This window comes from Cucumis melo, chromosome 5 (genome assembly GCF_025177605.1).
Source record: "Cucumis melo cultivar AY chromosome 5, USDA_Cmelo_AY_1.0, whole genome shotgun sequence".
Taxonomy (NCBI): domain Eukaryota; kingdom Viridiplantae; phylum Streptophyta; class Magnoliopsida; order Cucurbitales; family Cucurbitaceae; genus Cucumis; species Cucumis melo.
Window position 1 is genome coordinate 16,268,859 of NC_066861.1, and position 14,884 is coordinate 16,283,742.

General features: G+C 32.2%; 1 long non-coding RNA gene across 5 annotated transcripts; it reads left to right on the plus strand.

The window, feature by feature from the left end:
• Positions 1–4,526: 4,526 nt before the first annotated feature.
• LOC107990537 (uncharacterized) lies at positions 4,527–9,352 on the plus strand. 5 transcript variants are annotated; one of them, XR_007821208.1, is made up of 10 exons: positions 4,527–4,958; positions 5,146–5,198; positions 5,271–5,352; positions 5,457–5,551; positions 5,630–5,717; positions 6,205–6,382; positions 6,628–6,752; positions 6,860–7,283; positions 7,541–7,646; positions 9,169–9,352. It is a non-coding gene; the product is annotated as an uncharacterized LOC107990537 (long non-coding RNA). The 5 variants fall into 5 exon arrangements; XR_007821206.1 differs by having other exon boundaries at positions 5,146–5,369; XR_007821205.1 differs by having other exon boundaries at positions 5,146–5,352.
• The last annotated feature ends 5,532 nt before the right edge of the window (positions 9,353–14,884 follow it).

The following is a 14,884-nucleotide window of genomic DNA, read 5'->3' on the forward strand; positions in this document are numbered from 1 at the left end:
CGTAACGAGGGTAGTTGGACATTATTACGAGCTGCGTCCGAAGAAATACAAGCTTGCTTGAAACAGAAAGAATCCTAACTCTGGTGATTTAGAAAATGGATTCGAAAGATAAGAGCAGAAAATGACAAGATCTATAAACGAATAGGTAGGTCATAAAAAGTTCCTTACTTGCATATTAGGTAATGAAGAGACGAATTCGAAGAGATGAACTTCGATGGTTGTGAATATGAAGTTCCATCCAATACATTCACTGAGTTGGACATGAATGCAGTAGATAGCATTCAGGAACATAATCCAATTATAGTTTAGGTGGTGACCGAACACACAAAATTGTATAAGGGAATGATTTTTGAAAACAAAGAAATGCTACAACATATGGTTAAGTGCTTTGCTATTAGGAGTCGTGCACCATATTAAGTAGTAGAGTTAACACCGATAACGTGGGTTGTCCGATGTAAAAAGTCAGATGAAGGTTACAGATGGAGACTTCGTGCAATAATGATAAAAATCTCATGGTTTATTTGAGATCATAAAGTTATTTGACCTACATACTTGCTTTTACTCAGAACTTAGTCATAGTCATGTACAATTGGATTCTTCAATGCTTGTACGAGAGTTTTTTAAATCTGTTAGATAAAAATCGTCAATAAGTGTTGCGTCACTACAATCCATGATCAAGAAAAAGTTTGGCTACCATGTTTCTTACCATAGGGCTTGGGGTGGTAAAAGAAAAGTAGTTGTCAAAGTGTGGCGATTGGGATGAGTCGTACATCTAGGTGGTTGTACATGGTGAAGCATACCAATTATGGAACACTTGTTGAATAGAAGGTACATACCACACGTACTGAAGGTCATGTCATACTATCATCAGTATTTTGGGCATTTGGTCCTTGTATAGAAGCCTCTAAAAGATGCAGGCCACTTATTCAGATTGACTGCACTCACCTGTATGGCAAGTATCGAAGAAAGTTATTAATTGCTATATTTGTTGATTCGAATGGTCATTTTCTACCATTAACATTTGCCATTGTGGAAGAGGAGTTTACAGATTCATGGGGATGGTTTTTATGACATCTAAAATAAATTGTGACCCACAATGAGGTATGCTTGGTTTTCTATTGACATGCTTGCATTATATCGGTGGTGAACAATCCAAAAAATGGGTGGACAAGATCGAATTGTCATCATAAATTCTGTTTGTGCCATGTCGCCAGCAATTTCTACAAGAGGTATAAATTCACACCATTGGAGAATTACACTTATCGTATCGGGTGTCAATTCCAGATCCAAAAGTTTGATAAAACCATTCAACATCTAATGAGAATAAACAGCAGCTGTATAAGTTTTTTTATGACATTCTTATAGAAAAGTGGGCTCAAGTACATGACGGAGGATTTTAGAGTGGATTACAACAAATCTATCGGAGTGCATGAGCGGCGTACTCAAAGGACTCGAAGGTTATCGATAAATGCTCTATCTCAAATCACATTCTTCAAACATGTGAATTACTTTGAAAAAGGAGAAAGGAATAAAAGCTGCATTGGAACGTCGAGATAAATACACCAGATATGGAGTTTTGAACATCATAGATGTTAATAGATTTTATGGTGTGCATGTTATACTAATTGCGTCAATTTTCAAGTACGCACTTGAAAAAATATTAAAATGGGCTGTAAGATCCAATAAGCATGAAGTACAATAATATGCTTGATTTTAAGGCGTATTTCATGTAAAAACTGGATGTCATGACTTAAATTCTAAAGGATGAAATATCCAAATATTAAGGTTAAGTGCGTCAGAGCGGTCCTGTTCGTGTAACAAGTAGAAAGCCTTCAGTATTTCATGCTCACATTTTATAGCGGTTTGTTCAATGTTTAACATGAACTATAAAGACTTTATTGAGGACTATTATAAAATATCAACTTATGCTGCATGCTATAGTCCTCAGTTTCAACCTGTACTGTATAAAACTTATTGGATCACATCCACAAGTATGCCTGTCTTACATCCAGATCTATCGATGTTGAAAAAACTAGGTAGACCAAAGAGTTCACATTATCACAACGAGATAGATTGGATAGAACAAAGTGTTTAACAATGATGCTCATTTTGTGGTCAACTTGGTCATAACCGACAAAGGTGTACATTGTTAAGGAGACAGACACCTGATAGTTAGAGATCTTTGTGTGCTTAAGATTATTTTGTTGTAAATTTTCAAATATTAGAATGTTTGTTACTGTAGATTATAAATAATTTATATTTAATTAAAATTGACTTCTACTTTTTTTTTCTTCTATTTTTAATCCTACAAGTAAATTATATTTATGTAGATAATAGCATTAAACCCAGGACCAATCGATCCGGATGTTTTATATAATAAGAACATTTATTGATCAGAAACTATATAGGGTGATTGTAATACGCTTGAGATAAACTGTAGACGATGTGAGACAGTTGTCTATCGTACTATCCCACTACACCGCAACATACTTCCATTGCTATGTACTTTAGGATTCTATGGGATTACCAGATTAAGGTTCATTTAGTTAGCCTGGTATCTTATCACTGCACTTGTTGAGAGATGGAGATCAGAGACTCATACATTTTACATGTCAGTTAGAGAGTACACTGTTACATTGCAGGATGTGGAAGTTTTTGTGAGATTACCTATTGATGTCGAGCCTATTACTGGTCAGAGGCATGATGATGGTTGCATGTTTGTCTAGTGTTACTCGGTGTGAGCTCACCTCCTGAATAAATTAGAGGTTTGAGATTGAGTTTAACATGGTTGGGGGTAGAGTTTCCTAGATTGGCTGATGATGCCGATGAGGAAACTATCACACGTTATGCATGGTCATAGATTTTACAATTGATAGGTGGAAGTATGTTCACAGATAAATCAACTCGTTATGTGCACCCGGGGCGATATTCTTAGGGTGAAGCTTGTTTGGCTTGGCTATATAAACAGTTATGCAAGACATCCAAACAAGGTATTCGTGAAATTATTAGATCATTAATACTGTTACAAATATGGACTTGGGAACGATTCCCAATAGTGGCTCCACAACTCCTACATGTCAATGTCCATCAACTACACGGTCGAGCTTATGGTTCAAGGCATGCTATTTCAATTTTGTAAGCCCACGTTCCACTCTCCTTTATTTTACTCTATCCATGCAAACAATCTAAATATACATTCATTCAAAACATTTAATTAACTTTAAAAAAAACAAAAAAAACACAACTTAGGTGTTGAGTGACGGTGTCAAATATGACGACGAAGGAAGGACGGTGAGCGGTGGAGCAACCAGACGGTGATGGCGAACGATGGACAGCAACGACATGATGATCTCTCTCTCTTGACCTCTTCCTCTTTTCCTTTCGTTTTGAGTTTTATGTTTTGTGAACATAGAACTCAAATAAATAGGGGATCTCTTGACGCACCTTGAAAATGTGGAGAGATCCCTCTATTCTTGATATCATAAAGTGAAACGTCAAAAATTGTTTCATCCATTCTCGATGTTTCACTTATGGTGTCGGGAATGATTGAAACCATCTCCAACGTGTCATGCATGGCGTCGAAAAAAGGTAAATAATTATGTTTGTAAGCTTTCAATACTTCATAGAGATCCTACAATTTGTTTCTATTTCAAGAACATAATTCTAGTATCGAAGTTCTTAGACTTAAAAGATAAAGTTTTAACTTTGATGCTATTCTCATTTTATTTGTAGATTTCAAGGAGTTGGGGATAACAATTAGTGAGACTTTGAGTTTGGAGTTATCTAAGAGTGTTGTGGTGCTTGGAGGAGGGTGATGTCTCTGTTTCTTATTATTATATATACTTTGTGTTTAATGATTAAGAACGATGATCCTAACTCGTTTTGTAATATGAATAAGAACGACATTCCTATATTGTAAGTATGTAATGACCAACTATATGTACATTCAAGGATATATATGCAATTTTTTAGATCTTTGATTGAAAGTCTAAGTTAATTCAAGAAACTTACGTAGTTCAATTGATAAAAAGCTTAGATTTTTGCTTATTGAAGTTTCTTAACATATATTTCTTGTGATAAAGTTGGTGTTATTGCATGTTGTCTAGTGATAGTTCCTAAGATTAATATACTTGATATTTTATAATAGGTTTATATAGTAAATTGGATATTATTTTTTATTTAATAAAATACTTTTACTGGCACTTTCAATAACATCGTAAAAGCATTGGTTTTCTAAACTAAAAAAACTATAGGAATTTTTAGTGGTGCTAACTATTAATTTTAATACGTCATAAAAGATGTTTTTAATGGTCACAAATTAACCTTTAGCAACAACATTATATGCCACTAAAACATCACCTTTAGAGACAAATGTACTATGTCACTATAAGAAATAAATACACTAAAACAAATTATCCTTTTATTAACATTTTTTAATAACATATATTATAAAATGTTATTAAAGAAAAGAAAAAAAGGCTCGTGGGAATTAAAAAATGAAAAGAAAAATGTGTGGGGACTAAAACATAATTAAAAGAAAAGAAAAGTGGGAACTTGCGACTTAATCTTCTCCTTTGACTCTCTTCTCGCGAAAATCAGCAACTCTTCCCTTCCATAACTTATATCTCCGACCATCTTCTTCGTTTTCTTTAGTCTTCAACCTCACCTTCATTCCAAGCTCCATTTGGTCAAATCTACGACATCATCTTCTCCGTTCTCTTTAGTCTTCTACCTCACCTTCGTTCCAAGCTCCATTTGGTCAAATCTCCAACCTCATCTTCTCCATTCTCAACTGTCTTCAACCTCACCTTCGTTCCAAGCTCCATCTAGTCTAACCTCCGACCTTAGCTTCTCTGTTCTCTAAGTCCTCAAGCTCTACCTATCACAAAATAATAAGGTAGAGTAGCATATAAGTTGAGGCCGAGGGCTCTTTTAGATGATCAATCCGTCTTCATTTGGTATGCTCCACCATCTTGTCGTTGGCCTAATTTGTCTATTCTTCGACTCGTCTATCTTCTTTCGGTTTGTGATTGTTTGATGTTTGTGATGAATATATTAGTAGGTTATCTTGTCTTTGGTTGTTTGATGTTTGTGGAAATCCTTTCAATCGATGTTGATTTGTCTTTGGTTGTTTGATGTTTGTAGAAAACCAGAGCTTTCAAGGTAGTGAGGAGAGAATAAGAGAAGCATTTATCGAGGTAGTGATCTTTTGCTTTAGTGACTGGATGTTCTATTATACAACTATTCATTTCGCAAGAAAAAGTTGACAGTTTCATGGGTATCTACAAGAGATTCTAGGATACAATATTCTTCTCTTATGTGGAGGTGATAGTTATAAGTTCCATACTGCTGGTAGAGAGGATGTCGATGTAATATTCTTCCCTTATTTACAATCAGGAAGCTTTCTACTGTCTGTAATTTTACATTTTCTTGTCTGGTTCGAATGTTAGGTTCAGGTAGACCTTTCTTGGTTGAGATACAGAACACATGTCTTTTCCCATTTGAGGTGATAATAAATGAAATACAATCAAAGAGCTCAGAGAATAAATTTGTAAGCTGTTCATATTGTACTGCTTCTTCCATAGATTAAAATTAGTTAAATTTCATATGAATTACATTATTATTTCAGGTTGGCGTAAGAAATCTTAAAGTTGAAGGCAGCGAGGGTTGGGCCCTGGTTCAAGAAGGAGAAGCAGTGAAGCAAGTTTTCCCTTTGAGTAATCTTTTTGTCAATTACAAATACAAAGTTCTGTTTAATTATGCATTTGTGACTCTTTAGATCATATAGAAGCAATATGCTTCACTTGTGTAGACATCTTGCCCACTCGAGGATGATATCTTTTATCAATATCATCACTCATAGACTTGGTGAGAAGTTTAGCAAGCTTGATGCTTTGATTTCATAGCTTATTACTGATGCGTTACATTTTAGAACTATGCTTATGAAATCTTCATGAATAAATAAGAATTTAGTTAACATCAATCCTAATAGAAGTATGTGCCTGTGTTGTCATTTAGTCTATCAATTTTGATTTACAGAATAAATTCCTCAGCTAATAAATTGATATTTTTAATAATGTTGTTTAATCGTTGGGTTTTCATCCAAGATTCTCTTTTGCACTGAATTGCCTACAGTTTGCTTTATGCTTGAAAAGGATTCTGATATTGTCCAAATTTCCTTATGCCTGATCATTCTTCTTTCAGTGAAGTTTACATTAGAGCATCTTCAAAGGGTCTTCCATTTACCATAAGAGAGGTCAAAGCGTCATATATTGGTCAACTTGTGAGGATATGTGGTATTGTGACACGTTGTTCAAATGTTAAACCATTGACACAAGTGGCAGTTTATACATGCAAAGACTATGGTTTCGAGATATACTAGGTCATCTAAATTGTAAAGAAGTTGATGTTTGCCATTTCTTTTCAACAAGAAAAAAATTGATGAAATGAATCTTTTCTCAATGACGAACTATAGTTTTAGAATGTGCATTTATATCACTTGTGTTATTGAGCTTTAAAATTGTACGGCTCTTCTCTCAGTCCTAATGTTAACTTTTTCCCCTATTGGTTATTTCATTTCTACACTCTTGTTATTTTTACTCATATAGTCACTTTTCTGTTACACAGGAGATAACAGCTCGAGTCTTCATGCCTCTGTTTGAGTGCCCATCTCAACGTTCTAGAACAAACCAAACGAAAGGAAACTTGAAATTCTTCAACTTAGAGCATCAAAATTTCGGAAGTTTCAGGAGGTTTTTCAATTACTTCTTCAAAGGCATTGCTAGAAAAATATTTTCTTTTCTCTTTCGTAGTTTGATTGATATTAGTCCTAATGCATGTCGTTGCATTTGGTTTGCAGGCCAAACTTCAAAAGTTAGCTGAGCATTTGGTTTGCAGGCCAAACTCAAGAGTTTGGAATTTCAATTTTTGTAGGGTCCTAATTTCTGTCTCTTATCAACAAAATGTAAAATTTTAATATGACACCTAATCATCACTAACTTGTGCAGAGGCTGCATTTTGTAAGTTTAGGATGATTTCCATCAGCTCTTCACTGATGGAACTAAAAATTGAAATTCCAAACTAATTGGTCATTGCAGATTAGAGGAGACTTGCATATTTGTTTGATGGATGATTCTGGAGTTGCAAAGAGTCAACTTCTTAAACACATCATCAATGTTGCTCCAAGGGGAATCTACACAACTGGTAAAGGGAGTTGTTCGAAAAATATTGATTGTTGTCCAGCAGACAAGGTGTGGAATTTTGGCATCTTTAGCACATTTTAGGTGAGAATGATTAAGAGTTTCCTATGAACTACTTCAAGCTTTATGCTGCATTGATTTCCTTTTTGCATTTGGTTTTTTTTTAATTCATAAGGTGTATGTTGTCCGAATGTTCACGTGTTTTCTAGTATGATCTGCAGAGGAAAACAGTTGTATTCGAATTGAAATATTCCAAATCCATATATTGTTTACTTGATGCATTGAATAGCTTTAATATTTCTCTTATAATTAGTTTTTCCTTTTTTGATTGTCAAATGTAGGATCAAAACAAGAAACATCACCCGTTAGATTTGAATACACTGAAAGGTCACAGAGATTCTTCCTCTGGATTATGCTTCTCCTCAGATGGAAGTAATCTGGCGACTGGTAACTTGGTTAATCCTACTATATCAAACTTTTTTTCACTTGATATTACCTTTTGCTGCTATTGCTTATATGCTTTGACGAAAGGGAAATATATATAACTAAGGTCATAATGTGAATATTGCCTCTGCCTACATTTTATTTGCGCTCATGGCTGAAGAATTTTCAATTGAAACTCTCTCTGTAAAATCATTTTCCAAGCAATAATTTTATGTCTTGCTGATTTTTTTTGTTCAATAAAGGTGATGGTTGGAGTCTTTATTCATGTCAATTTGATTGAGAGCAAGAAACACTAGGTTGTTTCGGTTACCTTTGGTAGTTGTGAATGTCTATTTCTTTTCGATTTTATCTTTCAGATGTTGAAGGGTTTTATCAACAATGTGATCCTGGTACATGCTTGTAACTCTGTTTGCTTCTTATCTTCTAAGCTATAAATTTATTGTAAACGAAGTTGAGTTGTATTTTATTGTTATTTGGAATATTAACTTTTGTCCCCATCTCCTTTCATTTAATATTATGTGCATTTAATTAGTCCATTTTTTTTCTTGTCTCTTGTTCGTCCAAGTATTGGATTTTACATTCTTGATCTTAAATTTAGAACTCCCTTCTTAGATATGTATATCGGTTCTTTGATGCTTACAGAGAAAGAAATCTATGCTTGTATGGGTTTCCAAATGAAGTATGGGAAGTTATTCTAACTTATGCTGAAGAAGTACCTCCCAAACTTCTAGACCTAGCATTGGGTATTAGTTTTGCAAAAGATGGCATGCAAGAAAGGGATTGGTTGGCTTTGATTACTGTACATATAGTGATGCTTGGTTGGTCTTTGTTGCTGTACATATAGTGATTCTTGGTTGCTCTTTGTTGCCTACTATTTTGGTGGGAGATTTGGATTTGATAAATTTGATAGGTATTTTGATTTTTACTTTAGTTCATGTAGGAGTTATTTCGGTTGGTCTTGCTATAAAATGTTTTTCGATGTTCTTTTGATGCAGGAGGCGGCTATTTAATATTATAAATGATTTGCCAAATGTATTTGAAGTGTGATAGGTATTTTAATTTTTACTTTAGTTCATGTAGGAGTTATTTCAGTTGATCTTGCTATAAAATGTTTTTCGATGTTCTTTTGATGTAGGAGACGACTATTTAATATTATAAATGATTTGCCAAATGTATTTGAAATGGTCACGGTATTTTGATTTTTACTTTAGTTCATGTAGGAGTTATTTCGGTTGATCTTGCTATAAAATGTTTTTGATGTTCGTTTTAAATCGATACTAGTTCTATATATTGGAAAAGAATGAAGTTGGGATACCGATACTAGTTATGATAATGTTTGTTGCTCTGCTAGACTTTTTTAGACAATTGAGGGGAGGGGGAATCGAAACCATAATCTTGAGGTTATCGTACATAGTTGATACCAGTTGAGCTATCCTCCGTTTAGTGTCCTCTACTGAATAGTCTACAATTTTTCAGTTGGTTAACGATGTTTTTTTTTTCTTTTTATCTATTTTGCTGGATGAAGACAAGCACGATGACACCTTATGTGGGGCATGCAGTGAAAACTATGCTTCAAATGAATTTTGGATTTACTGTGATATCTGTGAGAAATGGTTTCATGGAAAATTTGTTGTACAACGAAATGCTTCAGTTTATCAGTTTTCTTGTGATGTATTGAGTTTTCTAAAACAGAGTAGTTGTCTTTTGTTTAGGTTTGTTCTCAAAGGATTTTTTTCCTTTATAAACAAAATTGTAATGCATAGAAAATAACATATATTATTCAATGAAACAATATATGTATAGTTCTATGGTAACTCTTCTACTAATAATGTGATTATGAAATGTTAGTGAGGCAAAATAATTTTAAAACATAAGTACCTTTTATCTTGCTATTAATAGCTCGACAAAAACCGCTATTAAAAGTCAGTGACTTTTTGCTACGACAACATTCATAAAATGCTACAAAAATTTGTTTATAGCCTTTTTTCAATGTTATTAAAATAGCCAGTGAAATGTTTTTGACAATGCTTTCCGAACGCAAAAAAAGAAAAAAAAACACTATAAAATGTCTTTTATAGCATTTTTCCATGTTATTGAAAACGCTATTGAAACATTTTATAGCAATTTCTCAATGCAATAAAAGACGCTATCAAAATGTTTCGATAGCGGTTTTTCTCACGTTATAAAAAAGCATTTATAACATCATATTTGTGCTATCGCTGGAGACATATTATAGCATTTTGCATAACGACGAAAAAACGCTATGAAAAGTCGTGGACTTTTAGTAACATTGGCTAGACAACATTTCGAAAACGCTATTGAAATCAATGATAGCGTTTTTTTTATGCTATCATAACTGATATTTCTTGTAGTGATAGTGACATAACATATGTTACTAAAACTAACCATTTAGTAACGTGCACACGTCACTAAAAGAATATCTTTTGCGGCGCGTAATTATCGCGTCGCTAAAACTTTAACCTACGCAGAAACAGTGACAGTCGAGGTTAGTCTAAACATTTTCCAACGTCTGTTTGCATGGCATTAGGGAAAATTAAAAAATAAAATAATAATATCTCTTTCTTCGACGCTGTGAACGTTGACGTTGGGGATTAGTGGACCATTCCCGACGTCTAAACGTGTATGTCAAGAATGGGTTTCTCTGAACATTCATAGTCCGGATCTAAACATTGGATTTAAACGTACTTGGCAACACCTATGTGGAGAAATGAAAATTCTTTTTTATGCTTTTCAATATCATTTATTGGAAATAATTGTATAGAATCAATTTTCCATAAACTAGAATTCTTCTTTCAATAAATTCTACACAGATTTTCGTTGAAATTGTAAGTATTTTGAATATAAATCGTTTTTTAATCAAGTTTTGGAATTCCCCAATTGAGAAATTCATTTTTAATTTTTGCAATACGAATTGATTCATTTGTCAACTCACTTTCACTAGAGGAAGCAGTATGTTGCTCCTGAATTTCTTTTTTAGAAAGATCTTTTGAAGAAGATTTAGAAAATAAATTTTTCTTCAAAAAATTAGACATTTGAAAATTTTAAATTCTCATACTATAAATATTTATTTTTAAAAAATTATATTAAATCTAGAAATAAAATTAAGACAGATAACTGCTGACCAACGGTCCCACCGCCCTTCCTTGCATCTTACTGTTGGGACCACAAACTTAGACACGGATATACAAGCGGACATAGAGTCTAGATCTTCAAAATTGAATCTCTTGATTTAACAAAAAAATTTGAAGAATAAGATTTATTGAGGAGAACTCTTTATTGTCATCAACTAAAGGAAAAACTATGTTGATAGAAACAAATCTCAATAAATCATCTCTTAATTTTCCAAAACTCCTTTCTTGGGACAAAGTTACAAAAAAAAAATCTCCACTGGGTTTTAGACAATGCTTTTATCCCTCAAAAGAAAAAAAAAAGGTTTTCCATATCATTGAACATCCTGTTGGGAAAGTATAAATCAAATTTGAAAATGAATCGTTTAGGTTCCCTGTTGTTAATGAAAACATGAGTTCTCCAGAATTCATGAGTTCAAGACCAAGTATATCTAGTATTAGAAGTGAGTCAACTCCAAACCTAAAAATTAAATCTGTTAAAATAGATCAAGGAATACCAAATATTATTTATGAAGAAAATCTCTCAAATTCTCCTACCCAGATAGAAATGAATACTAGTTCTCAATTAAATGTAATTATTTTAGAGTCAAAATTTGAGCTTGACAAAGAATCCATTCAAAAGGAATTTATGTCTAAAGCAAACCATACTAAAAGAATTGCTTTTTTCAAAAACTACTCTGAAACAGAAAGAAAGTTGTTTAGAGAAGAGTATTTCAAAACCTTGAAATATTTCAAGAGCATATTGCATTTTTTAGATGGTTCAACCAAAGAAAAGAGTTTGGCCAACTTTGTACAATTAAAGAAAAGGAATCATGAAAAACTCGAAGAGGAGAAATCCAAGTTGATTATCCTCTAATGGAAGATGTTGAGTTCAAAAGTTTTTGTAACGAAAATGTTATAGCAAAACCTTTTCAAATTATCAAAGAATCTGAAGAACATAAGGATCCTACAAATAAGTAAATAAAGAGTATTCAAGTTTAAAACAATTATTCTAACAGAATGCTTTCTTCTATTTCAAGCCAAGTTTTCAAACTAGAAGAAATTATCAATCCTCCTTCTCAAGAAGAAACTCCTAGTCTTTTCCAACCTTTAGAAAAGGTTAAGATAAAAACTCATACAAAAAACTTTATGATGAGATTAACAAGCGTCTAGATAGCTTAAAGGGCGAAAGTTTGATCAATGTCATTAATGAAGACGATGCAGCCCAATTCATGGAAGATTTTGAAAATCTCTCAGTCAATGAAGAAGAAAAATAAATCAATAAAATAAACTTTGGAAGGTTTATTAACAAAAGAGATCAATTAATTTCTATCCTCAACCTTTATTCTTAAGAGAAGGCTTCGAGCAAAGACAAATATATTCAATGAATATTGAGCTTAATGGAGAATCCATATATGTTTGGAACCTTGATGGAAATCCAGAATTTCAAATCTATGACATATTAAATAATATCTTAACTTGTGTCATAGCTTATGAATCTAACGGTCATTCAAAAAGAGAAGCTGCTATGTTTCTAAGCAATGGATTTAGTGGAAGTCTTAAATTGTGGTGGGATCATGCCTTAACCAATGAACAAAAAAGAAGCAATAAAAAAACATAGGACAAGCGTTAGAAGGACAATTAAAGTTCAAGAAGGAACTTCAGCAACTTAAGAGGTGGAAGAAGAAGTAGAGAACACTATAGAAACTCTTCTCTATGCTACTAACTTGCACTTGGTCTAGGAAGTGACAATGATGTAGAAAACCAGAGGAAAATAATAAAAAAATCTAAGGTGCTCCTCAATGGGATATTTTAGATGGTATAATGATATGTTCTTACTAAGGATTTATATCTTTAAGGATTGCAATGCTAGACATTGGAAAGAAATGTTCATTGATGGACTTCCAAGCTTTATGAAAAAACGTGTCTACAACTCTCTCAATAAAGCTTACCCCGAGAAAATACCTTGGGAGAACCTTACTTATGCTCAATTAACCTCTAAAATTATAGAGTGTGGTTTAGATATCTGCAACGAGATAAAAATTCAAATCAAAATTCTAAAGCATTCAAATCTTTATAAGAGAGAAATGAAAACTTTTTGTTCTCAATATGGATTTAAGAAAGTCAAATAACCAAGTTCTTCTTCAAGAAAAGTTCGTCCAAAAAAATATAATATGATACCTACATATTATAGAAAAACAAGGTAGAACAATCCTTACACCCCTAAGAGGTATCACAAATATTCAAGTTACAAGAGACCTATTAAAAATCAGCAAAAGGAAGTCCAAAAAAGAGGAAAATTAAATAAAAAGGTTTTTTTGCTACAAATGCAGAAAAGGACATTATGCCAATAAGTGTCCACAAAGAGGTATCCATGAAATAAATGACGAAGAATATTCTTTAAATGCATCCTATATTTCTGACTTTAATTTGCAGAAAATTGCAAATGAAAACGATTTAGAAGGTTCAACCCAATCATCTTTAGAATGAGGGACCAAGAGCATGTGGTTGCATCAAGGACCCATGCAAATGTATTTTAAATGAAATAAATGTTTTAACTTTCGAACAAGATTTATTATTTTAAACTATTAACCATGTTTCAAATGAAGAATTAAAAAGAAATATTTTAGAAATGATTAGAGATTCTTTAACAAATGAGTCTTCTTTAAAACCATTTCCAAAAAGGAAAACAATTTCTGAAAAAAGTCGTTCCGAAATTTGAAAAACACCAAAAGAAGAAACCCCAGTTTCTATTGATGATTTAAAATTTGAAATCAATTGCTTAAACAGAGAAATTTCTCAACATAAGTATGAAATTTTAGAAATTAAAAAAGAAATTTCTCAAATGAAACAAAATGATAATATAGGAGATTTAGATTTAGTAAAAGAATTTTTAAGTAAAATAAATCGTGAAATTCAAGAATAAGCTTTCAAAATGGTATTGTTTAATTACACTAAAAATATAAGATTTCAAAATTACTTTGAAAGAATTGATATACTTAGGAGTGGATCAAAATTGTATTCAAGAGGGTTTAATTCCTACAAAATATTTTGAAAAAACCACAGAGGTTCTTATTGGAGCAAATGGAAAAAGATTAAATATAAAATTTAAACTTTCAAAAATACATGTTTGTAATAAAGAACATTGTTTCAAAACATCTTTTCTTTTAGTTAAAGATCTTTGCCAAGAATTAATTCTTGGAACACCTTTTATTACTCAATTGTATCCTTTAACGATAACAGAAAAAATTAGTAACAAAGAAACTTGAAGAAGAATTGATTTTTGAATTTATCTCTCCAATTTTACCTCATAAACTTTTAGAAATTAATGTTTCGAAAGGTGAACAAATAAAAAGAAAACAAAAAGCAAATTAGTTTTCTAAAAGAAGAAATTGATTACAAAAGGATGGAAGAAAATTTGAAAGAATTTTTAATTCAAAATTGAAGAAATGAAATTCAATTAAAATTTGAAAAAGAAATTTGTTCCAATTTTACCAAATGCATTTTTGGAAAGAAAAAAGCACATTAGTTGATCTTTCATATTCTAAAGAATTCAAAGCATCGGATATTCCAACTAAGGTTGGACTGATCCAAATGAATTCAGACTTGTTAACACATTGCAGGAAAGAAATTCAGGACTTATTAGATAAAGATCTATTAAGGCCCTAAAAAAGCCCATGGTGGTGCGCTGCCTTTTATGTTAACAATGCTGCTGAAAAAGAGCGTGGAGTTCCTAGGTTAGTAATCAATTATAAACCTTTAAATTAAGTTTTGGAATGGATTAGATATTCAATTCCTAATAAACAAGATTTACGCAAAAGAATTGCAAAAGCAAAAATATTTTCAAAATTTGATATGAAATCCGGATTTTGGCAAATTCAAATTTCCGAAAAGGATAAATACAAAACTGCTTTCGATGTTACATTTGGACAATACGAATGGAATGTAATGCCTTTTGGGCTAAAAAATGCCCTATCAGAATTTCAAAAAATTATTAATGATATTTTTAATGATTTTCAAGATTTTACAACTGTTTATATTGATGATGTTTTGGCCTTTTCTCCAAGCATAAAAAAACGTTTTAAGCATATTAATATTTTTATAGATATTATA